The sequence below is a fragment of the Triticum dicoccoides genome, chromosome 7A (genome assembly GCF_002162155.2).
Source record: "Triticum dicoccoides isolate Atlit2015 ecotype Zavitan chromosome 7A, WEW_v2.0, whole genome shotgun sequence".
Taxonomy (NCBI): domain Eukaryota; kingdom Viridiplantae; phylum Streptophyta; class Magnoliopsida; order Poales; family Poaceae; genus Triticum; species Triticum dicoccoides.
In genome coordinates, this window is record NC_041392.1 from 8,779,392 (window position 1) to 8,806,774 (window position 27,383).

General features: G+C 42.7%; 1 pseudogene; it reads right to left on the minus strand.

The window, feature by feature from the left end:
- LOC119332764 overlaps positions 1–26,538 on the minus strand; it is an 86,695-nt pseudogene extending 60,157 nt beyond the window's left edge.
- Between the last annotated feature and the right edge of the window lie 845 nt (positions 26,539–27,383).

The window sequence follows — 27,383 nt, forward strand, 5'->3', positions numbered from 1 at the left end:
CTCATCAAGTCTCCACCATCCTCCCACTCAATTCTTTCGAGAGAAACTTTTCCTCGAGAAAGGACCCGATTCTAGAAACAATCCCTTATTGCTTTCGGATCTGAGACAGGGGGTATACCCAACTGTTTTGGGTGTCCTATGAAGATGCATTTATCCGCTTTGGGTTCGAGCTTATCAGCCTGAAACTTTTTCACATAAGCGTCGCAGCCCCAAACTTTTAAGAATGACAGCTTAGGTTTCTCTAAACCATAGTTCATACGGTGTCATCTCATCGGAATTACGTGGTGCCCTATTTAAAGTGAATGTGGTTGTCTCTAATGCCTAACCCATAAACTACCATGGTAATTCGATAAGAGACATCATGGTATGCATCATATCCAATAGGGTGCAGTTATGATGTTCAGACACACCATCACACTATGGTGTTCCAGGCCGTATTAGTTGTGAAACAATTTCCACAATGTCTTAATTCTGTGCCAAACTCGTAATTCAGATATTCATCTCTATGATCATATCATAGATATTTTATCCTCTTGACACGACGATCTTTCAACTTCACCCTGAAATTACTTGAACCTTTCAATAATTCAGACTCGTGATTCATCAAGTAAATATACTCAACATCTACTCAAATCATTTGTGAAGTAAGAACATAACGATATCCACTACACTCCTCAGCACTCATTGGACAACACACATCAAAATGTATTACTTCCAACAAGTTGCTTTCTAGTTCCATTTTACTGAAAACGAGGCTTTCAGTCATCTTGCTCATGTGGTATGATTCGCATGTCTCAAGTGATTCAAAATCAAGTGAGTCCAAACGGTCCATTTGCATGGAGTTTCTTCATGCATATACACCAATAGACATGGTTCGCATGTCTCAAACCTTTCAAAAATGAGTGAGCCCAAAGATCCATCAACATGGAGCTTCCTCATGCGTTTAATACCGATATGAATTACGTGGCAGTGCCACAAGTAGGTGGTACTATCATTACTATCTTATATCTTTTGGCATGAACATGTGTATCACTACGATCGAGATTCAATAAACCATTCATTTTAGGTGCAAGACCATTGAAGGTATTATTCAAATAAACAGAGTAACCATTATTCTCCTTAAATGAATAACCATATTGCGATAGACATAATCCAATCATGTCTATGCTCAATGCAAACACCAATCTCGATGGTAGAGGGAGCGTGCGATGCTTGATCACATCAAGCATGGAAAAACTTCCAACACATATTGCCAGCTCACATTTAGCTAGTCTCCGTTTACTCCGCAGCCTTTTATTTCGAGTTTACTAACATTTAGCAACCGAACCGGTATCTAATACCATGGTGCTACTAGGAGTACTAGTAAAGTACACACTAACACAATGTATATCCAATATACTTCTATCGACCTTGCCAGCCTTCTCATCTACCAAGTATCTAGGGTAATTCTGCTCTAGTGGCTGTTCCCCTTATTACAGAAGCACTTAGTCTCGGGTTTGGGTTCAACCTTGGGTTTCTTCACTAGAGCAGCAGCTGAATTGCCGTTTCATGAAGTATCCCTTTTGCCCTTGCCCTTCTTGAAACTAGTGGTTTCACCAACCATCAACAATTGATGCTCCTTCTTGATTTCTACTTTTGTGGTGTCAAACATCGTGAATATCTCAAGGATCATCATATATGTCCCTGATATATTATAGTTCATCGCGAAGCTCTAGCAGCTTGGTGGTAATGACTTCGGAGAAACATCACTATCTCATCTGGAAGATCAACTCCCACTCGATTCAAATGATTGTTGTACTCAGACAATCTGAGCGCAAGCTCAACAATTGAGCTTTTCTCCCTTAGTTTGCAGGCTAAGAAAATCGTCGGAGGTCTTATACCTCTTGACGTGGGCACGAGCTTGAAATCCCAATTTCAGCCCTCGAAACATCTCATATGTTTCGCGACGTTTCAAAACGTCTTCGGTGCCTCAACTCTAAACCGTTTAACTAAACTATCACGTAGTTATCAAAATGTGTATGTCAGATGTTCGCAACATCCACAGACGACGTTCGAGGTTCAGCACACTGAGCGGTGCATTAAGGACATAAGCCTTCTATGAAGCAATGAGGACAATCCTCAGTTTACGGACCTAGTCCGCATAATTGCTACTATCAACTATCAACTAAATTTTCTCTAGGAACATATCTAAACAGTAGAACTAAAGCGCGAGCCACGACATAATTTGCAAAGACCTTTTGACTATGTTCAGGATAATTAAGTTCATCTTATGAACTCCCACTCAGATAGACATCCCTCTAGTCATCTAAGTGATTACATGATCCGAGTCAACTAGGCCGTGTCCGATCATCACGTGAGACGGACTAGTCATCATCGGTGAACATCTTCATGTTGATCGTATCTACCATACGACTCATGCTCGACCTTTCGGTCTCTTGTGTTCCGAGGCCATGTCTGTACATGCTAGGCTCGCCAAGTCAACCTAAGTGTTTCGCGTGTGTAAATCTGTCTTACACCCGTTGTATGTGAATGTAAGAATCTATCACACCCGATCATCACGTGGTGCTTCGAAACGACGAACTTTCGCAACGGTGCACAGTTAGGGGGAACACGTTCTATAAATTTTAATGAGGGATCATCTTATTTACTACCGTCGTTCTAAGCAAATAAGATGTATAAACATGATAAACATCACATGCAATCAAATAGTGACATGATATGGCCAATATCATATTGCTCCTTTTGATCTCCATCTTCGGGGCTCCATGATCATCATCGTCACCGGCATGACACCATGATCTCCATCATCATGATCTCCATCATTATGTCTCCATGAAGTTGTCTCGCCAACTTATTACTTCTACTACTATGGCTACCTGTTAGCAATAAAGTAAAGTAATTACATGGCGTTGTTCAATGACACACAGGTCATACAATAAATAAATACAACTCCTATGGCTCCTACCGGTTGTCATACTCATCAACATGCAAGTCGTGATTCCTATTACAAGAACATGATCAATCTCATACATCACATATCATTCATCACATTCTGATTGGCCATATCACATCACATAGCATACCCTGCAAAAACAAGTTAGACGTACTCTAATAGTTGTTTGCATGTTTTACGTGGCTGCTATGGGTTTCTAGCAAGAACGTTTCTTACCTACGCAAAAACCACAACGTGATATGCCAATTGCTATTTACCCTTCATAAGGACCCTTTTCATCGAATCCGATCCGACTAAAGTGGGAGAGACAGACACCCGCTAGCCACCTTATGCAACTAGTGCATGTCAGTCGGTGGAACCAGTCTCACGTAAGAGTACGTGGAAGGTCGGTCCAGGCCGCTTCATCCCACAATGCCGCCGAATCAAGATTGGACTACTAACGGTAAGCATATTGAACAAAATCAACGCCCACAACTACTTTGTGTTCTACTCGTGCATAGAAACTACGCATAGACCTAGCTCATGATGCCACTGTTGGGGAACGTAGCAGAAATTCAAAATTTTCTACGCATCACCAAGATCAATCTATGGAGTAATCTAGCAACGAGGAAAGGAGAGTGCATCTACATACCCTTGTAGATCGCTAAGAGGAAGCGTTCAAGTGAACGGGGTTGATGGAGTCGTACTCGTCGTGATCCAAATCACCCATGATCCTAGTGCCGAACGGACGACACCTCCGTGTTCAACACACGTACAGCCCGGTGACGTCTCCTATGCCTTGATCCAGCAAGGAGAGAGGGAGAGGTTGAGGAAGACTCCATCCAGCAGCAGCACGACGGCGTGGTGGTGGTGGAGGAGCGTGGTACTCCAGTAGGGCTTCGCCAAGCACCGCAAGAGACGAGGAGGGAGAGGGGTAGGGCTGTGCCAAGAAGGAGATTGAATCGTGTGTGTTGGGCAGCCCAAACCTCAAGTATATATAGGGGAGGGGAGGGGCTGCGCCCCCACCTAGGGTTCCCTCCCTAGGGGTGGCGGCCAGCCCCAATCCCATCTAGGGTGGCGGCCAAGTGGAGGGGGAGAGGGAGGCGCACCAGGCATGGGCCCTAAGGCCCATCTGCTCTTAGGGTTTGCCCCCCTCGTCCCCTTAGGCGCCTTGGGCCCTTGTGGGGGGGGGGGCGCACCATCCCACCTGGGGCTGGTCCCCTCCCACACTTGGCCCATGCAGCCCTCTGGGGCTTGTGGCCCCACTTGGTGGACCCCCGGAACCCTCCCGGTGGTCCCGGTACGTTACCGATAAAACCCGAAACTTTTCCGGTGACCAAAATAGGACTTCCCATATATAAATCTTTACCTCCGGACCATTCCGGAACTCCTCGTGACGTCCGGGATCTCATCCGGGACTCCGAACAACATTAGGTAACCACGTATATCTATTCCTTATAACCCTAGCATCATCGAACCTTAAGTGTGTAGACCCTACGGGTTCGGGAACCATGCAGACATGACCGAGATGTTCTCCGGTCAGTAACCAACAGCAGGATCTGGATACCCATGTTGGCTCCCACATGATCCACGATGATCTCATCGGATGAACCACGATGTCAAGGACTTAATCAATCCCGTATACAATTCCCTTTGTCTATCGGTACGATACTTGCCCGAGATTCGATCGTCGGTATCCCGATACCTTGTTCAATCTCGTTACCGGCAAGTCTCTTTACTCGTTCCATAACACATCATCCCGTGATCAACTCCTTGATCACATTGTGCACATTATGATGATGTCCTACCGAGTGGGCCCAGAGATACCTCCCCATTTACACGGAGTGACAAATCCCAGTCTCGATTCGGGCCAACCATACAGACACTTTCGGAGATACCTGTAGTGTACCTTTATAGCCACCCAGTTACGTTGTGATATTTGGCACACCCAAAGTATTCCTACGGTATCCGGGAGTTGCACAATCTCATGGTCTAAGGAAATGATACTTGACATTAGAAAAGCTTTAGCATACGAACTACACGATCTTTGTGCTAGGCTTAGGATTGGGTCTTGTCCATCACATCATTCTCCTAATGATGTGATCCCATTATCAACGACATCCAATGTCCATGGTCAGGAAACCGTAACCATCTATTGATCAACGAGCTAGTCAACTAGAGGCTTACTAGGGACATGGTGTTGTCTATGTATCCACACATGTATCTGAGTTTCCTATCAATACAATTCTATCATGGATAATAAATGAGTATCATGAACAAGGAAATATAATAATAATCAATTTATTATTGCCTCTAGGGCATATTTCCAACAGCACCATGATCTTCATGATAGAGAGTCTCTCATTTTGTTACTTTCATATACTAGTGGGAATTTTTCATTATAGAACTTGGCTTGTATATTCCAACGATGGGCTTCCTCAAATTGCCCTAGGTCTTCGTGAGCAAGCGAGTTGCATGGACACCCACTTAGTTTCTTTTGTTGGGCTTTCATATACTTACAACTCTAGTGCATCCATTGCATGGCAATCCCTACTCACTCACATTGATATCTATTGATGGGCATCTCCATCTCCACAACCACCATTCTATTCCACATATAGTGCTATATCCGTGGCTCACGCTCATGTATTGCATGAAGATTAAAAAAGTTTTGAGAATGTCAAAAGTATGAAACAATTGCTTGGCTTATCATCGGGGTTTTGCATGATTTAAATAGTTTGTGTGGTGAAGATAGAGCATAACCAGACTATTTGATTTTTAAGAGATAACTTTCTTTCGCCATGTTATTTTGAGAAGACATAATTGCTTTGTTAGTATGCTTGAAGTATTATTATTCTTATTTCAATATGAACTTTTGTCTTGAATCTTTCAGATCTGAGTATTCATACCACAATTAAGAAGAGTTACTTTGAAATTATGCCAAGTAGCATTCCACATCAATTTTTTTTGATCATTTACCTACTCGAGGATGAGCAGGAATTAAGCTTGGGGATGCTTGATACGTGTCCAACCTATCTATAATTTTTTATTGCTCCATTCTATGTTATCTATTGTTTTGGGCAATATTGGGCTTTATTATCCACTTTTATATTATTTTTGGGACTAACCTATTAACCGGAGGCCCATCCCAGATTTGCTGTTTTTTGCCTATTTCAGTGTTTCGAAGAAAAGGAATATCAAATGGAGTCGAAACAGAACAAAATCAACTGGAGAAGTTATTTTTGGAAGGAAAGCTACCGGATGGACTTGGACCCCACGTCAGGAGCTAAGGGAGGTGCTCATGACGGTGGGGGCGCGCCCCCTGCCTCGTGGGGCCCCTTAAGCTCCACCGACGTACCCATATATACTTACGTACCCTAAAGCTCCACCGACGTTGGTTGAATAGATGAATCTGAGATTGTGTGATGCATATCGTATAATCATACCCACGGATACTTGAGGTGAGATTGGAGTATCTAGGTGACATTAGGGTTTTGGTTGATTTGTGTCTTAAGGTGTTATTCTAGTACAAACTCTAGGGCTGTTTGTGACACTTATAGGAATAGCCCAACGGATTGATTGGAAAGAATAACTTTGAGGTGGTTTCGTACCCTACCATAATCTCTTCGTTTGTTCTCTGCTATTAGTGACTTTGGAGTGACTCTTTGTTGCATGTTGAGGGATAGTTATGTGTTCCAATTATGTTATTATTGTTGAGAGAACTTGCACTTGTGAAAGTATGAACCATAGGCCTTGTTTCCTATCATTGCAATACCGTTTACGCTCACTTTTACCGCTTGTTACCTTTCTGTTTTTATATTTTCAGTTTACAAAAACCTATATCTACCATCCATATTGCACTTGTATCACCATCTCTTCGCCGAACTAGTGCACCTATACAATTTACCGTTGTATTTGGTGTGTTGGGGACACAAGAGACTCTTTGTTATTTGGTTGCAGGGTTGCTTGAGAGAGAACATCTTCATCCTACGCCTCCCACGGATTGATAAACCTTTTTTTTCAATATGTACTACAAGGCAACAGCCTCACAGCTCTTTATTGAAAACAACAAAGTAACAAAGTCCTGTTACAAGTCCATACAAGTAAAGAAAAGAAGAAGACAGAAATACTTACAAACTTACAACCCTAGCAGGGTAAAAGAAAACACTAACTAAGGGAGGGGATTGATAAACCTTAGGTCATCCACTTGAGGGAAATTTGCTACTGCCCTACAAACCTCTACACTTGGAGGCCCAACAACGTCTACACGAAGAAGGTTGCATAGTAGACATCAGAATGCTAGTCGGCATGATTTCAATGTAATTCTTCTTAATTGTGGTATGAATAATCAGATCTGAAAGATTCAAGATAAAAGTTCATATTGACATAAAAAATAATAATACTTCAAGCATACTAACTAAGCAATTATGTCTTCTCAAAATAACATGGCCAAAGAAAGTTCATCCCTACAAAATCATATAGTTTAGTCATGCTCCATTTTCGTCGCACAAGAATGCTCTCATCATGCACAACCCCGATGACAAGCCAAGCAATTGTTTCATATTTTAGTAATCTCAAACTTTATAAACCTTCACGCAATACATGAGCGTGAGCCATGGACATAGCACTATGGATGGAATACAATATGATGATGGGGGTTATGTGGAGAAGACAAAAAAGGAGAAGGTCTCACATCAACGAGGCTAATCAATGGGCTATGGAGATGCCCATCGATTGATGTTAACGCAAGGAGTAGGGATTGCCATGCAACGGATGCACCAGAGCTATAAATGTATGAAAGCTCAACAAAAGAAACTAAGTGGGTGTGCATCCAACTTGCTTGCTCACGAAGACCTAGGGCATTTGAGGAAGCCCATCGTAGGAATATACAAGCCAAGTTCTATAATGAAAAATTCCCACTAGTATATGAAAGTGACAACATATGAGACTCTCTATATGAAAAACATGGTGCTACTTTGAAGCACAATATATGAGACTCGCTATATGAAGAACATGGTGCTACTTTGAAGCACAAGTGTGGAAAAAAGGATAGTAGCATTGCCCCTTTTTTTGGGCCTTCCCTTTTTTTCTTTGGCCTTTCTTTTTTTGGGACAATGCTTTATTAAATGATGATCATCACACTTCTATTTATTTACAACTCGATACTAGAACATAGTATGACTCTATATGAATGCCTCCAGCGATGTACCGGGATATGCAATGAATCAAGAGTGACAAGTATTAAAGAATTATGAATGGTGGCTTTGCCACAAATACTATGTCAACTACATGATCATACTAAGCAATATGACAATGATGAATGTGTCATCAAGGACAGAATGGTGGAAAGTTGCATGGCAATATATCTCGGAATAGCTATGGAAATGCCATAATAGGTAGGTATGGTGGTTGTTTTGAGGAAGATATGGCGAAGTTTGTGCCAACTCTCAATGTGAGAAAGGAAATGCATGGTACCGAAGAGGCTAGCAATGATGGAAGGGTGAGAGTGCGTATAATCCATGGACTCAACATTAGTCATAAAGAACTCACATACTTATTGCAAAAGTCTACAATCCCTCAAAAACCAAAGCACTATGCGCATGCTCCTAGGGGGATAGATTGGTAGGAAATGACCATCGCTCGTCCCCGACCGCCACTCATAAGGAGGACAATCAAAGAACACCTCATGTTTCAAATTTGTTACATAACGTTTACCATACGTGCATGCAACGGCACTTGCAAACTTCAACACAAGTATTTCTCAAATTCACAACTACTCAACTAGCACAACTTTAATATCACTACCTCCATATCTCAAAACAATCATCAAGCATCAAACTTCTCTTAGTATCCAACACACTCATGAGAATTCTTACAAATCTTGTATGCCTAGCATATTAAGATTATTTAAGCGAATCACCATGCTATTTAAGACTCTCAAAATAATCTAAGTGAAGCATGAGATATCAATAGTTTCTATAAAACAAATCCACCGCCGTGCTCTAAAAAGATATAAGTGAAGCACTAGAGCAACGACAAACTACTCCGAAAGATATAAGTGAAGATCAATGAGTAGTCGAATAATTGTGCAACTATGTGAAGACTCTCCCATTTTAAGAACTTCAGATCTTGATACTTTATTCAAGCAGCAAGAAAAGCTAAATAAAACTACATTGCAAGGATAGCACAACTCATGTGAAGAAGCAAAAACTTAGGTTCAACAGATACTAACCGATAGTTGTTGAAGAGAGAAGGTGGGATGCCTACCGGGGCATCCCCAAGCTTAGATGCTTGAGACTTCTTGAAATAATATCTTGGGGTGCCTTGGGCATCCCCAAGATTGAGCTTTTGTGTCTCCTTAATTCCTTTTATATCTCCGTTTCCTAAATCTCGAAAGCTTCATCCACACCAAACTCAACAAGAACTCATGAGATAAGTTAGTATAAACCAATGCAAAACCTTATCATCTTCTACTGTAACAAATTACTAAAATTGTTATTCAACATTGCATACTAAATGTCTCTGCATTTTTAATACTCCTATCCTCAAATAGAATCATTAAACAAGCAAACATATGCAAACAATGCAAACATAACAACAATCTGTCAAAACAGTACATTCTGTAAAGAATGCAAGATTCATCATACTTCCCTAACTCCAAAAATTATGAAATAAAATTCCCAATGTAAACTTTCTGTTGAACATATTTTTGTTGAGCTTATTATGCAAAAGGTTTCAACATTTTATCACATCCTGACATTTCTAGGGAATTTTTGCAATAGCGGTAAACTTTCTGTTTTCAAACAGCAACATGTATACTTGCAAAATAAGCATAGTAAAGCCTATCCTTGACATTTTTATTGAAAATAAAGATGCAAAACATTATTCTAAATAACAGAAAGAAAATAATAGCAAAATAAATTGACGCTCCAAGCAAAACACATATCATGTGGCGAATAAAAATATAGCTCCAAGTAAAGTTACCGATGAACGAAGACAAAAGAGGGGATGCCATCCGGGGCATCCCCAAGCTTAGGCTTTTGGTTGTCCTTGAATATTACCTTGTGGTGCCTTGGGAATCCCCAAGATTAGTCTCTTTCCACTCCTTATTCCATAGTCCATCGAATCTTTACCCAAAACTTGAAAACTTCACAACACAAAACTTAACAGAAAATCTCGTGAGCTCCGTTAGCGAAAGAAAACAAAACACCACTTCACGGTACTATAATAAACTCATTCTTTATTTATATTGGTGTTAAAACTACTGTATTCCAACTTATCTATGGTTTATAAACTATTTTACTAGCCATAGATTGATCAAAATAAGCAAGCAACACAATGAAAACAGAATCTGTCAAAAACAGAACAGTCTGTAGTAATCTGTATCAAAGGTATACTTCTGGAACTCCAAAAATTCTAAAATAAATTGATTGACCTGAGGAATTTTTCTAGTAATCATCTTCAAAAAGAATCAACTAAATAGCACTCTCCAGTAAAACGTTGAAGCTAATCTGGTGAGCGCTAAAGTTTCTGTTTTTTACAGCATGATCATAAAGGCTTCACCCAAGTCTTCCCAAAGGTTCTACTTGGCACAAACACTAAATAAAACATAAAACCACATCTAAACAAAAGCTAGATGGATTATTTATTCCTAAACAGAACCAAAAATCAAGAAACTAAAATAAAATTGGGTTGCCTCCCAACAAGCTCTATCGTTTAACACCCCTAGCTAGGCATGATGATTTCAATGATGCTCGCATAAAAGATAAGAATTGAAACATAAAGTGAGAATCATGAAGAATATGACTAGCACATTTAAGTCTAACCCACTTCCTATGAATAGGGATTTTGTGAGCAAACAACTTATGGGAACAATAATCAACTAGCATAGGAAGGCAAAACAAGCGTAACCTTAAATTTTTAAGCACATAGAAAGGAAACTTGATATTATTGCAATTCCTACAAGCATATGTTCCACCCTCCTAATAATTTTCAGTAGCATCATGAATGAATTCAACAATATAACCAGCACCTAAAGCATTCTTTTCATGAAATACTTTCATAGAAATTTTACTACTCTCCACATAAGCAAAATTTTTCTCATTCGGAATAGTGGGAGCAAACTCAACAAAATAACTATCATGTGATTGAAAATTAAGATCAAGATGACAAGTTCCATGGTTATCATTATTCTTTATAGCATACATGTCATCATAATAATCATCATAGATAGGAGGCATGCTTTCATCATAGTAAATTTGCTCATCAAAGCTTGGGGGCCAAAAAATATCATCTTCATCAAACATAGCTTCCCCAAGCTTGTGGCTTTGCATATCATTAGCATCATGGATATTCAAGGAATTCATACTAACAACATTGCAATCATGCTCATCATTCAAATATTTAGTGCCAAGCATTCTATGTAATTCTTCTTCTGGCACTTGAGCACAATTTTCCTTTCCATCATTCTCACGAAAGATTTTAAAAAGATGAACCGTATGAGGTAAACTCAATTCCATCAAACTCAATTCCATCAAGATCTTTTATAAACTAAACTAGTGCTAAAACAAGAAACAAAAATGTTCGATTGCAAGATCTAAAGATATACCTTCAAGCACTCACCTCCCCGGCAACGGCGCCAGAAAAGAGCTTGATGTCTACAACACAACCTTCTTCTTGTAGACGTTGTTGGGCCTCCAAGTGCAGAGGTTTGTAGGACAGTAGAAAATTTCCCTCAAGTGGATGACCTAAGGTTTATCAATCCGTGGGAGGCGTAGGATGAAGATGGTCTCTCTCAAACCCTGCAACCAAATAACAAAGAGTCTCTTGTGTCCCCAACACACCCAATACAATGGTAAATTTTATAGGTGCACTAGTTCGGCGAACAGATGGTGATACAAGTGCAATATGGATGGTAGATATAGGTTTTTGTAATCCGAAAATATAAAAACAGCAAGGTAACAAGTGGTAAAAGTGAGCGTAAACGGTATTGCAATACTAGGAAACAAGGCCTAGGGTTCATACTTTCACTAGTGCAAGTTCTCTCAATAATAATAACATAGTTGGATCATATAACTATCCCTCAACATGCAACAAAGAGTCACTCCAAAGTCACTAATACCGGTGAACAAACAAAGAGATTATGGAAGGTACGAAACCACCTCAAAGTTATTCTTTCCAATCAATCCGTTGGGCTATTCCTATAAGTGTCACAAACAGGCCTAGAGTTCGTACTAGAATAACACCGTAAGACACAAATCAACCAGAACCCTAATGTCACCTAGATACTCCAATGTCACCTCAAGTATCCGTGGGTATGATTATACGATATGCATCACACAATCTCAGATTCATCTATTCAACCAACACATAGAACCTCAAAGAGTGCTCCAAAGTTTCTACCGGAGAATCACAACGAAAACGTGTGCCAACCCCTATGCATAGGTTCATGGGCGGAACCCGCACGTTGATCACCAAAACATACATCAAGTGAATCACGTGATATCCCATTGTCACCACAGATACGCACGGCAAGACATACATCAAGTGTTATCAAATCTTTAAAGACTCAATCTGATAAGATAAGTTCAAAGGGGAAACTCAATCCATTACAAGAGAGTAGAGGGGGAGAAGAAACATAAGATCCAACTATAATAGCAAAGCTCGCGTACATCAAGATCGTGCCAAATCAAGAACTTGAGAGAGAGAGATCAAACACATAGCTACGGGTACATACCCTCAGCCCTGAGGGTGAACTACTCCCTCCTCGTCATGGAGAGCGCCGGGATGATGAAGATGGCCACTGGTGAGGGTTTCCCCCCTCCAGCAGGGTGTCGGAACAGGGTCCTGATTGACTTTTGGTGGCTACAGAGGCTTGAGGAGGCGGAACTCACGATCTATTCTCCTCTTCTGAAGTTTTAGGGTACGTGGGTATATATGGGTGAAAGAAGTACGTCGGTGGACCTCCGGGCTGTCCACGAGGCAAGGGGCGTGCCCTAGGGGGGTGGGCACGCCCCCTACCCTCGTGGGCAGCCCGGGACTCCCCTGGTGTGCACTCCAAGGTTTTCCGGTAGCTTTCCTTCCAAAAATAACTTCTCCAGTTGATTTCATTCCGTTTCAACTCCATTTGATATTCCTTTTCTTCGAAACACTGAAATAGGGAAAAAACGACAATTCTGGGCTGGGCCTCCGGTTAATAGGTTAGTCCCAAAAATAATATAAAAGTGGATAATAAAGCCCAATAATGCCCAAAACAGTAGATAATATAGCATGGAGCAATAAAAAATTATAGATACGTTGGAGACGTATCACTCCACCTCTTTTACATCTGTGCAATGGTCCAACAAGAGGAATCTTAGGTGCTACTAGGAAAAGGGCTATAGATGGAAATGACACTAATGACGCACCAGACATGTGGTGCGCCATTACTATATACTAATGGCGCACCATCTGTTGGTGGCCATTAGTGTGGAAGACACTAATGGCGCACCAGGCACACGGTGCGCCACTAGTAACAAAATGTTTTTTTTTCATTTTTTCATACATACTAATGGCGCATCCGGGCAGAGTGCGCCATTAGTAGTTAGAACTACTAATGGCGTAACAGCCATAGAGTGCGCCACTACTGTATTTTTTTTTTACTTTTTTGCAAAACTACTAATGGCGCATCGTTGCACAGTGCGCCATTACTAGTTTAAACTAGTAATGGCGCTAACGGTGCGCCATTAGTATATAAATTGTTTTTTTTACTTTTTTGCAAAACTACTAATGGCACATGTCTGTGTGGTGCGCCATTAGTATGTTGCGTTACTAATGGCGCATGGCTGTGTGGTGCGCCATTAGTAACGTGGGACCAGCTAGATATTTTTGAACAGCCACACCTACACACTCACTTTCCCCACTTCATTCCCCCCACCTCCTTCTCTAAGCTTGTCGGCTGCCTCCTCCTCCTCACCTCATTTGCACCTTAGATTCATCAAAATTAAGTGTTGAAATTACCTTTTTTATAGGTAAGTAAGGAGAAAGTTATCTTCATGTTGTAGATCTACTTTTTCTCCCTAGCTTGCTCCAACAACGTGCACATGCACTTTTTGTGGCCTAGCTAGATCTATGTATGTTTGTGGTGTTGCATATGTTTGTGGTGTTGCATATATGTTTGTGTTTGCAGGTACCGGTATTTGAAATGCGATAGTTGCCAATATTTTGCCGCAATGTTGATTCATTTCCGTTTCGGCGAGAATTTTGGCACTATGCATTCTTTTTGGTCCTATTTTTAGGGAAAGTGATACGTCTCCATCGTATCTACTTTTCCAAACACTTTTGCCCTTGTTTTGGACTCTAACTTGTATGATTTGAATGGAACTAAGCCGGACTGACGCTGTTTTCAGCAGAATTGCCATGGTGTTGTTTTATGTGCAGAAAACAAAAGTTCTCGAAATGACCTGAAACTCCACGGAATATCTTAGAATAAATAATAAAAAATCCTTGCCAAAGATGAAGACCAGGGGGGCCACACCCTGTCCACGAGGGTGGGGGGCACGCCCCTCCCCCCTGGGCGCGCCCCCCTACCTCGTGGGCCCCCTGGTGGCCCTCCAACTCCAACTCCAACTCCATATATTGGATTTCGAGGAGAAAAAAATAAGAGAGAAAGTTTCATCGCGTTTTACGATATGGAGCCGCCGCCAAGCCCTAATCTCTCTCGGGAGGGCTGATCTGGAGTCCGTTCGGGGCTCCGGAGAGGGGGATTCATCACCGTCGTCATCATCAACCATCCTCCATCACCAATTTCATGATGCTCACCGCCGTGCATGAGTAATTGCATCGTAGGCTTGCTGGACGGTGATGGGTTGGATGAGATTTATCATGTAATCGAGTTAGTTTTGTTAGGGTTTGATCCCTAGTATCCACTATGTTCTGAGATTGATGTTGCTATGACTTTGCTATGCTTAATGCTTGTCACTAGGGCCCGAGTGCCATGATTTCAGATCTGAACCTGTTATGTTTTCATGAATATATGTGAGTTCTGGATCCTATCTTGCAAGTCTATAGTCACCTACTATGTGTTATGATCCGGCAACCCCGAAGTGACAATAATCGGGACCACTCCCGGTGATGACCATAGTTTGAGGAGTTCATGTATTCACTATGTGTTAATGCTTTGTTCCGGTTCTTTGTTAAAAGGAGGCCTTAATATCCCTTAGTTTCCAATAGGACCCCGCTGCCACGGGAGGGTAGGACAAAAGATGTCAAGCAAGTTCTTTTCCATAAGCACGTATGACTATTTACGGAATACATGCCTACATTATATTGATGAACTGGAGCTAGTTCTGTGTCACCCTATGTTATGACTGTTACATGATGAACCACATCCGGCATAATTATCCATCATTGATCCGGTGCCTACGAGTTTTCCATACACTAGTTTACGCTTATTTACTTTTCCATTGCTACTGTTACAATCACTACAAAAATACCAAAAACATTACTTTTGTTGTCTTTACTTTGTTACCGTTATCACCACTATCATATTACTTTGCTACCAAACACTTTGCTGCAGATACTAAGTTTCCAGGTGTGGTTGAATTGACAACTCAGCTGCTAATACTTGAGAATATTCTTTGGCTCCCCTTGTGTCGAATCAACAAATTTGGGTTGAATACTCTACCCTCGAAAACTGTTGCGATCCCCTATACTTGTGGGTCATCAAAAAGTCATGCCAATTTTTTTCTTGGTTCTAAAATATCATTTTGCTCTACCCCGCAGGCGACCATGATCCGCACAATGACCGAAGGCATCGTGAATAGGTTTTTGAGCTCTGTGAAAGCCGAGATGCTTCAAAAGAACGAGACAGAGATTAGATGTCCGTGTTGAAGATGCAAGCTGAAGAGCCTTATTGCGGGCCGGGATTCCGGGCAGGTGCAGGACCACCTGCTCTTGCGAGGTTTCATGGATGGCTATCAGTGGCAAGGTGATGAAGATGACTATGAAGTCGTCCATGGGGGCCGGGCAAGAAATGAGGAAGGGCAGCAAGACAACCACCGCGGCTCGGGCAGGCGAGAAGACAAAGAATCTCCAGGACATGATCACGACGGTGATGCTGTACACAGTCATCATGTAGAAGATGCCGGACATGATGATGAGGAATATGCCGGAGCAGACGAAGGGCATGATCATGAAGATCTAGATGCCGGAGGAGCAGACGACGATGGACCATCGATGGGCTGGGTGCAGGACCCTCATATTCAAGAGCTGCTTCTCAAGCAGACGGATAACGCAAGAGCTGCCGCCCGAGAGAAAGCCAAGCTGGAACAACTGGAGATAGACGCGGTTACTCCATTGTATGAAGGATGCAGACCCGAGGATACCCGTCTAAAAGTAACGCTCATGGCTTTGGAGATGAAGGTAAAACACAAAATGACCGACGCATGCTTCGACGAGAACATGTCATTCTGGCACGAACGTCTTCCCAAGGGGAACAATTGCGCACCCAGTTTCAAGGAGGCGAAGAAAGTCGTGTGTCCTCTGGATTTACAGCACGTGAAATACCATGTGTGCATGAACAATTGCATCATTTATCGGGGCGAGCACGCGGAGTCTACCATATGTCCGGTGTGCGGCGTCACTCGATACAAGAAGAGGAAGAAAGTTCCTCAAAAAGTAGTGTGGTACTTTCCGATCACTCCTCGTCTGCAGCGGTATTTCGCGGACCCGAAGGTAGCAAAGCTCCTGCGTTGGCACGCGGATAGGGAGGAGAAGAAGCGAGAAGATGACGCAAATGATCCGGAGATAAATAAAAAAGACAAGATGCTGAGTCACCCTAAGGATGGGAGCCAGTGGCAAGCGTTGAACTTCGAACACCCAGAATTTGGGAATGATCCAAGGAACATCATGCTGGGCGCGAGCACCGATGGAGTCAATCCGTTTGGCAGCCAGAGAAGCACACATAGCACTTGGCCTGTGTTTGTGTGTATGTACAACCTTCCCCCTAGTTGTGCATGAAGAGGAAGTACATTCACATGAGTATGCTAATTGAAGGGCCGAAACAACCAGGGAACAACATCAATCTGTATCTGGGGCTGCTGAAAGAGGAGCTAGACACGCTGTGGAAAACGCCAGCCAATACGTGGGATGCCGTAGAGAAAGAATATTTCCCTATGAGAGCCGCACTGCTCACGACAGTGCACGACTATCTCGTTACGGATATCTCACGGGGCAGGTGGTCCACGGATTTTCTGGATGCGTCAGGTGCATGGATGACACAACATATCACCAGCTAGATAGAGATCTCGGGTCTTCGAAAACCGTGTTCATGGGACATCGAAGGTGGCTTCGCGACGATGACCCGTGGAGGAAACGCAAGGATCTGTTTTATGGTGAAACCGAACTCCGAAGATGCCCGCGTACGAGGAGCGGCGAGGAAATAGACGGGCTATTGAAAAATTGGAAAGAATGCCCACTGCCGGGAAAGAAGCAAAAGGCGCCAGAGTCGGGAAAGAAGCGAAAGGCGCCAGAGCCACTGCTGAAGGTATGGAAAACGAGGTCTGTTTTCTAGGACTTGCCGTACTGGAAGATCCACCGTGTGCCTCACAGCCTTGATGCCATGCATATCACGAAGAACGTGTGCGAGAGTCTGCTTGGTACCCTGCTCAACATGCCAGAGAGGACCAAAGATGGGCCGAAAGCAAGGGCAGACTTGAAATCAATGGGCATTAGGCAGGAGCTTCACGCTAATGATGATGATGATGATGATGAGGCGAAGCAGGACACAGAAAGTCGTCGCAAAGGCAAAAAGGCCAAGAAGACCGGAAATGACTACCCTCTCGCGTGCTTCACTCTAAGTCAGGAGGAGATAGAGCAGTTTTTCACCTGCCTCGTAGGAGTAAAACTTACTTATGGTTACGCGGGGAAGATAAGCAGATACCTAGACCCAGTGAAGCAGAAGTTCAGCGGGATGAAGTCTCACGACTGTCACGTGCTGATGACGCAGATACGTCCAGTAGCAATCCATGGGATCATGGACGCGCACGTCTGTGAAACGCTATTTGGCCTATGCAACTTTTTCGACATCATCTCTCGGAAGTCGGTTGGTGTGAGGCAACTCAGAAGGCTACAGGAAGAGATCGTGGTGATACTATGCGAGCTTGAGATGTACTTCCCGCCCGCATTCTTGGATGTTATTCTGCATCTGCTGGTCCATATTGTGGAGGATATCATCCAACTCGGGCCGACGTTCCTACACAGCATGATGCCGTTCGAAAGGATGAATGGTGTCATCAAAGGATACGTTCGCAACATGTCACGTCCAGAGGGAAGTATAGCCAGGGGCTTTCTACTGAAGAGTGCATCTCCTACTGCACGAATTATCTAGGCATCGAGTAACCCGTTGGTCTGCCCGTCAACAGGCACCTCGGCAGGCTCGCTGGATGGGGTCACCGTGAGGGTCGCAGCGAAATGCATGTCGACTTCGAGGGTCGACTCGCCAACTTTGAAAGAGCAAACCTAGTCGCGCTACAACACATAGACATGGTCGATCCTTGGGTGGTAGAGCACAAAACCTTTATTGAGAAGACGTACAATGACCGAGGCCAACAGAGGACGGACGGAGATATAATCAAAGAACACAACTCATGTTTCACGCGTTGGTTCAAGTAGAAGCTTCTGTCGTACGCTTTACATGAGGATTCTTCCGTGGAAGAACAACTCATATTCGCCTTGTCACAGGGCGCCGAGCACAACCTAATGACCTATGAGGCGTACGATATCAACGGCTACACATTCTACACCGAGGACAAGGACATGAAGAGTGATGGTTATCAGAACTCTGGGGTAACGATGAAATCCTACACCGGTAACGACAAGGACAGATACTACGGAAGGATCGAGGAGATCTGGGAGCTGAGCTACGCTGGAGAGAAGGTCCCGATGTTCCGTGTCAGATGGGCCAAGAGCGTCCTAAAAGAAGACCGGTATTTCACCACCATGGTTATACCCGAAGCCAAATCCAAGACCGTGGGCGCAAACGTCACCGCGAAAAATGAGCCATGGGTACTGGCTTCCCAAGTGGACCAATGCTTCTTCATTACCGACCCGTCAAAGCCCAGTCGTGTTGTCGTGAGGAGAGGCAAAAGGAAGATCATCGAAATGGATGGAGTAGCCAATGAGCAAGACTTCGACAAGTACGGTGACCCGAAGATCGAACATGACGACGACGATGAAGTAGCAGCATACACCACAAGAAGAAGCAGGACCACCCTACCTAAAGGACGTCCATTCCACAGAAGAACTCCATTTGTGAAAAATAAGGGCAAGAAGATTATGAACAGATAGCTAGCTAAGATCGACTGTATTTAAATCGTAGTCTTCATTTCTCGGTTGTATTTCATGGGCACTTTTTGATATCATGAATATTTTTTAATTTCATGGGAACTTTTTGAATTCATGAATATTTTTTCAAATTTGATGATATTTTTTCATATTCAATATGATAAAATATTGAATATTCATGAGGACACTCGATCTCGATCGCCCTCCATATCGATCTCGATTCCCCCTCCATCTCGATCTCGATCCCACCCGCGCCTCCTCTCCCCTCTTCATTTTTTAAAAAATAATAAAAAAAAGTGTAGACTACAATTGTTGTTAAACAACAATTATTACTGTTTTTATAAAAAAATATTATTGTTTCATATTCATATTAATTTTCTAAAAAATTATTACATACAACAAAAAAATTACTTATGGCGCACCTCTGGCTGGTGTGCCATTGCTATATATATATAAAAAAGATTACTAATGGCGCACCTCTGCCTGGTGCGCAATTGCTATGTAAAAAAAAGATTACTAATGGCGCACCTCTGCCTGGTGCGCCATTGCTATGTAAAAAAAAGATTACTAATGGCGCACCGACCGCAGGTGCGCCATTAGTAAGATTCCCCCCTAGATAATTCCCTCCCTCTCGCCAGTTCCCCTTCGTCCCTCTCCCTCGCCCCCATAGCTAATTCCCCCCGCTGCCCCGACCCACGCCGCTGCCGCCCCCACGCCGCCGCCGCCCCCGCGCCTCCGTCTCCGTCGCCGCCCCCGCGCCTCCTCGAGCTGAGTGCCGCCTGCCTCACCGTCCCCCCTCTGCCCGCGCCCGCGCCCTCGACGTCCTCCCGCCCAAGCGCCCCCTCCCCCCGCGGCCCCACCTGCGTCAACCTTGTGCTCGCCGTCCAACACCGCGCGGCCTGCCCAGGAGGACCGCTGTTGTCTTCCTCTTCGACTACGAGGACCCGGACGAGCTCGGACGCCCTTCGACGCCCGCCGATTTCCTCTGCCTCGGCCACCATCGCCACCGCTCGACGCCGAATTCACGCCGCCTCGACTAGCTCCGCCTACCCCGAGTCGCCCTCGACCTGCCTAGTGAGCACCCGAGCCGCTTCCCCCTCTTGATTTCCTTCTGATGTGTTCTAGGGTTAGGGGTTGGAGAATTTTGGACAAGAAAAGGGGTTGGAGAATTAAGTAGCTAGGGTTGGGGAATTAAGTAGCTAAGGAGATTATGTTTAGAGCATCAATGATGGGTGTTGATATACCTCTGGATAATTTTGATTTTATTCATGTTCTCAAGGAATTGGAATTATCCAGGGAACAAATTAGTAAGAAATTTGTACAGTAGCAACAAGGGGAGGTCGAGGGCAGCAACCAGGGGAGGAGAGGAGGAGCAGACCAACATCAGCAGCAACCATGGGATGAGGGGAGGAGCAGACCAGTAGTAGCAACCAGGGGAGGAGGGGAGGAGTAGACCAGCAACAGCAACAACCAGGGGAGGAGCAGCAAGCCATCAACCATGGGCGGCGGCGGCTGCCTAGGAGAGGGTTGGGTCGGGGGGGAGGGGACCATGTTCGATCTAGGTTTCCAGGGGTGGTTTGATACAGTAAAAAACGTATGACAGATGGGGCCCAAAAAAATTGAGTCACTCAACCCAGAAAACACGACTAGTCGTGACTAGTCGAGACTAGTCGCTCGACAGTCACCGGGCTGAGTCGACCCTGCTAGTGCGACTCGACGACTAGTTGCAACTAGTCGAGCAACTCGAAAACAGAGGCGAACATAGAATCCTGCATGCGCATTTTGAAGCAAGACTCCTGTGATGATTTATACTGAACTTTATTTGTGTTTTATCTTGAAATTCAAACTTACTGTATCCTGAAATTTAAGCTTACTATACCCTGATTTAACTGGAGTACAATGTTGTAGCTTCACTTGTCTTCGAGTGAAATACTCCTGAATAATCATAATCAATTGTTGCATATGGCGCTATATTAGTTCTACCAAGTTGAGGATTTCATTAAGTAGACCTAACTTGATCATAATCAATTTTAAGGGGCTATATTAGTTCTACCAAGTTGGGGGTTTCATTAAGTTGCATGTACCCTGAATTCAAGTAAATTAAGTTGCCTGTACCAAGTTGAGTACTCCAGTTTTCTGTTTTCTGTTTTAGTTAAGTTGGAGTAACAGTTTTATTGCCTGTTACTGCACCTGTACTGCACATTACAAAGTCTCCTAGTACTTAAACCACCCAAGCTATGAGGCAAAATTTTCAGTTAACTGTTATGGACAATTGTCAATTTTCTGTAATGATGATGGAACATTATAAAGCATTGTACTCCAGTGTATATGAAGGATACAAAAATTTTAGCAACTTCTTTGATTTTATAAAGTTGTTATTATATGGGTGAAACTTCACTTGTTTTTAGGCTAGTGCAGGGTGTTGCTTTATTCTGTCATCATTTGTAACTATGTCACAAATAAATTGTTCCTTCTTCTGTATTTGAAGTAATGACTGTTCATAAGCTGAGGCATGGATTAAGCTGTTTCTTTGCTGTATCATTATATTTGGATGATTTTTTGTTTGGTGACCTATTATATCTGGAATGGAAGCTCACATAAGTTGAGCTAATTTTTTTCCATATGAAAGCAGAGGACCATATGGTCTGTGGCTGGGTTTTGTCTCCGACCATTGTGTCGTGATGAATTTGCAGGTACCCCGAGAGGCCCTTGAGTTTGCCAGAATGTCGATTAACTTCCGTTCCGGCAAATTCGGGTACTCCATATGTCCTATTTTCAGCAAAGGTCATGCTGAAATTTTCCGTGAATTTTAGCATGACTTTGCTAAAAATAGGACATATGGGGTACTTGCGACTAATGCATTGGCCGGGGTATCTTAGTACTTAGTTAAGTAGGATCAACTGCCCCGCCATTCTTGATGCATTAAACCATAGGTGGCAACAGAGCCAAGTGATTAGGCCCAACTTAGAATTCTCCTTAGCATCGATAAACCCTAGATGATAAACCCAACATAGGTGGCAATAGAGCCAAGTGATTAGGCCCAACCTAGGGTGCCTCGGCATCGATAAACCCTAAATGATGAAAACTTAACTTGGCTTCGATAGGGTGCCTCGGTGTCGATGAGAACCTAAATGATGTACGCTTAGGCTTTTAGGGTGCCTCGACATCGACAAAACCTAAATGATGAAAGCTTAGGCTTTTAGGGTGCCTCGACGTCGACAAATTCTAAATGATAAAACCTTGGCTTTTAGGGTGCCTCGGTGTCGATAAGAACCTAAATGATGAAAGCGTAGGCTTTTAGGGTGCCTCGTTGTCGACAAACCCTAAATGATAAAAGCTTAGCTTTTAGGATGCCTTGGTGTCGACAAATCCTAAATGATGTAGTTTTGAATTATGAACATAGGATATGTCGTCATCATCATCGGACGACGAAAGTCTCCCGGCGGAGTGTGACTGGTGCCACGACGATCGAGGTCTGTGCGACATGCCTCACCTGGACGATGATCGGCGCTTCAGCATAAGCTCAAGGAGACCTTCGAAGTTGAAACGGTACACAACGACGACAAGTGTTATTTTCATAATTAAGCATGACTTCAACTATTTCAACGTGTAATTTTCATCTTTTACAATTCGAGTATAGCTTATCCCATGCCATGCAAGACGCTATGTCTTGGAGAGGATGGATTTTGAAGACCATGAAATTTCTGAAACAAAGAAAATTCACCTAAGGACTCATCACGATGTGGACTTTGAAGTAAATCTATATAATTCTGAGAGCGTAACCCATTTTGGTTGCAAAAATTGGGAAGCATTTTGCAAGATGTATGGTTTTGATGAGTTTATGCTTATCACCATGGATCTTGGTAATCCTGACATCAACCAAGACAATATGGACATTTGGGTCCTTGTTGATATGCCTCCAGTTCTACCGCTATGTGAGTTTCTCAAACATAGTTATTAGCTAATTTATATTGTTTATTTCAAAATAGTTGACAGCTTATTTCCATTGACAGCTTATTTTTATTGTTCAAAGAATGTGCAGGAGATGGTAGACAAAACCCACTACACCGATGGCTCCGAATTAACAACTTACAAGGAGAAAAATCATCTGGTCGGATTTTGTACTGACATTGAGAGTTACATTATCCACAATCAAACTCCTCAACATTATGGTAAATACATGCCACTAGTGCATGTGTTCAACTACGGTAATTACCATGGAGATACCCTGGTAAGATTTTTACTATTACGATATCCGTGCATCTTTTGCATACTTCTAAAACTAGTACATCATTGCTAACTATGAAGTTATTACTATATTTTTCAACAGATAATCCCAGAGAATTGTGTGCCTCATATGATGTATCAGAAAGGTAGTGTTAATGTTTTGAACATACAACCAGGTCGTCCTACGAATCTCAACTGTCCATACGAGATTTCTAAAAGAAGTGGAGACATGAAAATCAAAGGATGGAAAAAATGTATGGACAGTCATAAGGAGCTTCTTGGAAGCAAAAGAAAGCGAAGCGCAAGAATTGGAGATATGATGTTCTCCATTCTCCATAATGGAGAGTCAGGGTCTATATTGTTTTATGCTATTTTAGCTTAAATAGGGTATTTAGGTCCTACCTAATACTGATGATCATGTGCTAAGAATAATTAAGTAGGGTTGGTTCGATGACTATCAAGATGATGATCGTATGACTTGTTATGAATAACGAGTAGAAGTTGTATGATGATGACTAGTAGGACTTGTTAGGATTAGTATTACTTCCGACAAACTCGATACTCGCGGTCTCGAGACTTGTAATGTTTTATCTTTGTTCGGTCTTTTGAATTCGGAGACTAATATGATGAATTGCATTCGGAGACTAATCTTCTATTGTATTTGATGAATCTCCTGTTGCTGTGTGCTACTGTCTATATTCTGTTAAATAATATATTTTGTAACCTGTGCAAAAATCAGAAAAGTAAAAAAAACCTAATATTCATACTAATGGCGCATCACTACAGAGTGCGCCATTAGTATGCCAAGTATACTAATGGCGCATCCATCCGCAGTGCGCCATTACTGTGCCAAAGCACGTGGTTAAATATGGCCCTGGGAGACATACTAATGGCGCATGGTATTATATACTAATGGCGCACTGGGTGGTGCGCCATTAGTAAAAAATACTAGTGGCGTACCAGTGGTGCGCCATTAGTAAAAAATACTAGTGGCGTGATACTAATGGCGCACCAGTGATGCGCCATTAGTAGGCAAAACTGGTGCGCCATTAGTAGGCCTTTTTCTAGTAGTGGTGGCTGCAACAGAGGAAGGGAGGAGATGTAAACTGAAGGTGCACCAAGATAGATGTAGCACAACAACCTATTGTTGTTTGGGAATATTCTAGCTGGTAATATCACCTTCCCACCAGCTAGGAGGAAGAAGGATGTCGCCTGAGGAGGAAGCACATCAATGTCATGTAGCAATGCTTGGTGTGTGGCGGAAACCCAACAGTCATTAGAACTGGAAAGGGAACCATCAATCCAAACATAGGGAATATCTTCCTCCGTCATGCAATCCAAGTGTATGTATCTGTGCAGAGCATCACCAACCTCCCATGCAGATATATTGGATGGCTCTTGTATAATGACATCACATACCCAATAGTTTGAAGCATGCATCCCCAGTCGATACGGCTGGCACGTCTTCTTGCCCAGATATACTGGATGCACTCAAGTATTGGGTCAGGCTCAAGAATACCAATGTACTTAGCAACCTCTGCGACCTCTTCATGTAATAAATTTCCCATAAATTCTACACCTCCGACGGCAATGTTAGCCTCACTCGGACGTCTACTGAATTCATCTTCATGAACATCAGATCTGCCATAGAGTCGGAGCCTCCTGCCCCAGGTCCACAACACCTTGCTACTCAAAAATATTGTTACAGGGACACCACACTTGTACAAATCAATATAGTGTCCGCTCCCGTTGTGATAAATCACCAGAAATGTACTGTTAACAAGCTTTCTGAAGAGCTCCTCTGTGACCTCTAGTATCACCCCTCTGGAGACTTGGTCTATCCCATCGAAATCATCCTCCTCATCGTGCTAGTCGAAGATGGCCATCACTGATTGGGGAAGCTCCAGCTCCTCAACAATTGCCTTTTGCAGGGCTCTCATGCCTTGCCACAATGAGCAATCCACGTGAACAACCTTGTCAAACTTCATTTCTTCAGTGGATGATGATTTCAAGCGTTGGGATACCATTCTTAGAGTAGCGGATGCCCCGAGTCCACACCAGCCATGGAAGTAGATATTCCGTTCATGTTTGCTCGCACCCTCCAGAATACGGAGTATCCCTCTTGCTGCATCATCGATGGTATTTGCATTGATCTCGATTTCCTGCAGTGTGGAATAATCATTTGATGAGGTTCATCACTTTACCTTTGTTTATTAAAAAAAATCAAGTTATAAGACATATTTTAACTATAAATAATACATAGAAATAACAAAGATAATATTTCATTATTACTCTGCCTATTCTACTTATTTAGTAAAACTTCGTTAGGAATACATATATGCTTTACAATGTCTGCAATGAAACGGTTAAGCTGGGCTGCAAATAATTTACTATCATCTATTCATAAAACAAAGTCACTCACCAAATGAGTGCAGACATAGAAAACCATGACAATGGAGGAATGATAGCATCTTCCCAAGAGGTGGGTCATATAGTACTACATATTTGTCCTGTCTAGCTAGATACATGATCAATGCATGGAATTAGCTTCCTCTTCTTCTCAAACAAAAGTGAAAAAAATAGACAAGCCCACAAAGTGAACAGGCAGCAAGCAAAAGATAATACAAATGATAATCTAAGTTAAGCCTGCAGCATTGATTGCTGAAGATCAAGATGCATGACTGGATTACGTACCCTCGGCGCCATGATGTATTAAAATCGATCTACAGGTTCATTTAGAGTTGAGTTGGCTCGTTCGATCTAACCCATGGATCTGATGGACTGCACCAAAGACCCCAGGCTTAATTCTTCCTTCCTACAGATGTCAATAGGATTAGTGCAAGCATTTGGAGTATCTATTTCGTTACAAAATGTCTTCAAAAGTTTGACAAATTTGGAGAAGCATCCTGCCGATCATATATAGTATAGACGATTGGCACCGTTACATTACCTTGATTGCGGCGCTGGATTTATGTGAACCGGCCAGAACAAGCTAGCTTAGCTAAGAAGAAGCCAAATGTAGAGATCGATTTGGTGGACGAGAAAACGAAGCTGCACTGTATGCATACACGCTTCACCAGAACTAGTATAGAATGGAATATGTATACAATAATCTCTGGTCCAGGCAGGCATGCATACACCTAGCATTAGTAGTATTCGGTGCATTGCTGCTTTATTTGCTTTTCTGTCAACAGAGCTGCGAAAATTATTTGCTCTCTGCACACTCCATCCACCAGTCATCATCAGATTCTTTGCTTCGCAAGTTAAAGATAAAGCTAAAGAGAAAGTTACCCTACCGGTGGCCCTGCATGTGATCTGGCGGTGGGATCAGGGCCGTACGTGCCTAGAAAATACCGGACTCTGCTAAATTTGAAATCAGGCCCTAGACCTGATTAAGAAAAGTTGAAACCAATTATACAAAAATAACAAGAAAAAATTCATTATGACATAACACAATTTTCTATACCGGCTTGTATCATCAAAGTTGGAATGATTTTTACCTGCAAAATAAGTAAGAATGATTTGTTATTATCGGAGACGACAGGTCAAATATAGAACACTTCGTAACCTTTTTTTGTTGAAGTATGCTCGGGTAGTTGGGTACACTCCCCTTAATAAGATTATAACTTTCGATGTAAATCAGCGGCTGAGATTAAAGTTTACCCCTTTAGTTGCGAGGGCAATATGTCTGTGTTAACTGGTTAACTGGGTCTTTGGCTTAACACTTCTTATCCGAAGCACATAACTCTATCAGTAAAGCATGATGAAGTGGAATAGTGGTATACGATGCACAGGAGGTGTAAACTTGGTGCAAACATGCATGCGTAGAAAAGGCCAAACTTTAGTATATCCTGCACTAGAATCTATCTAGTAATAGTGGACGCATTAAGGACAGGGGGCG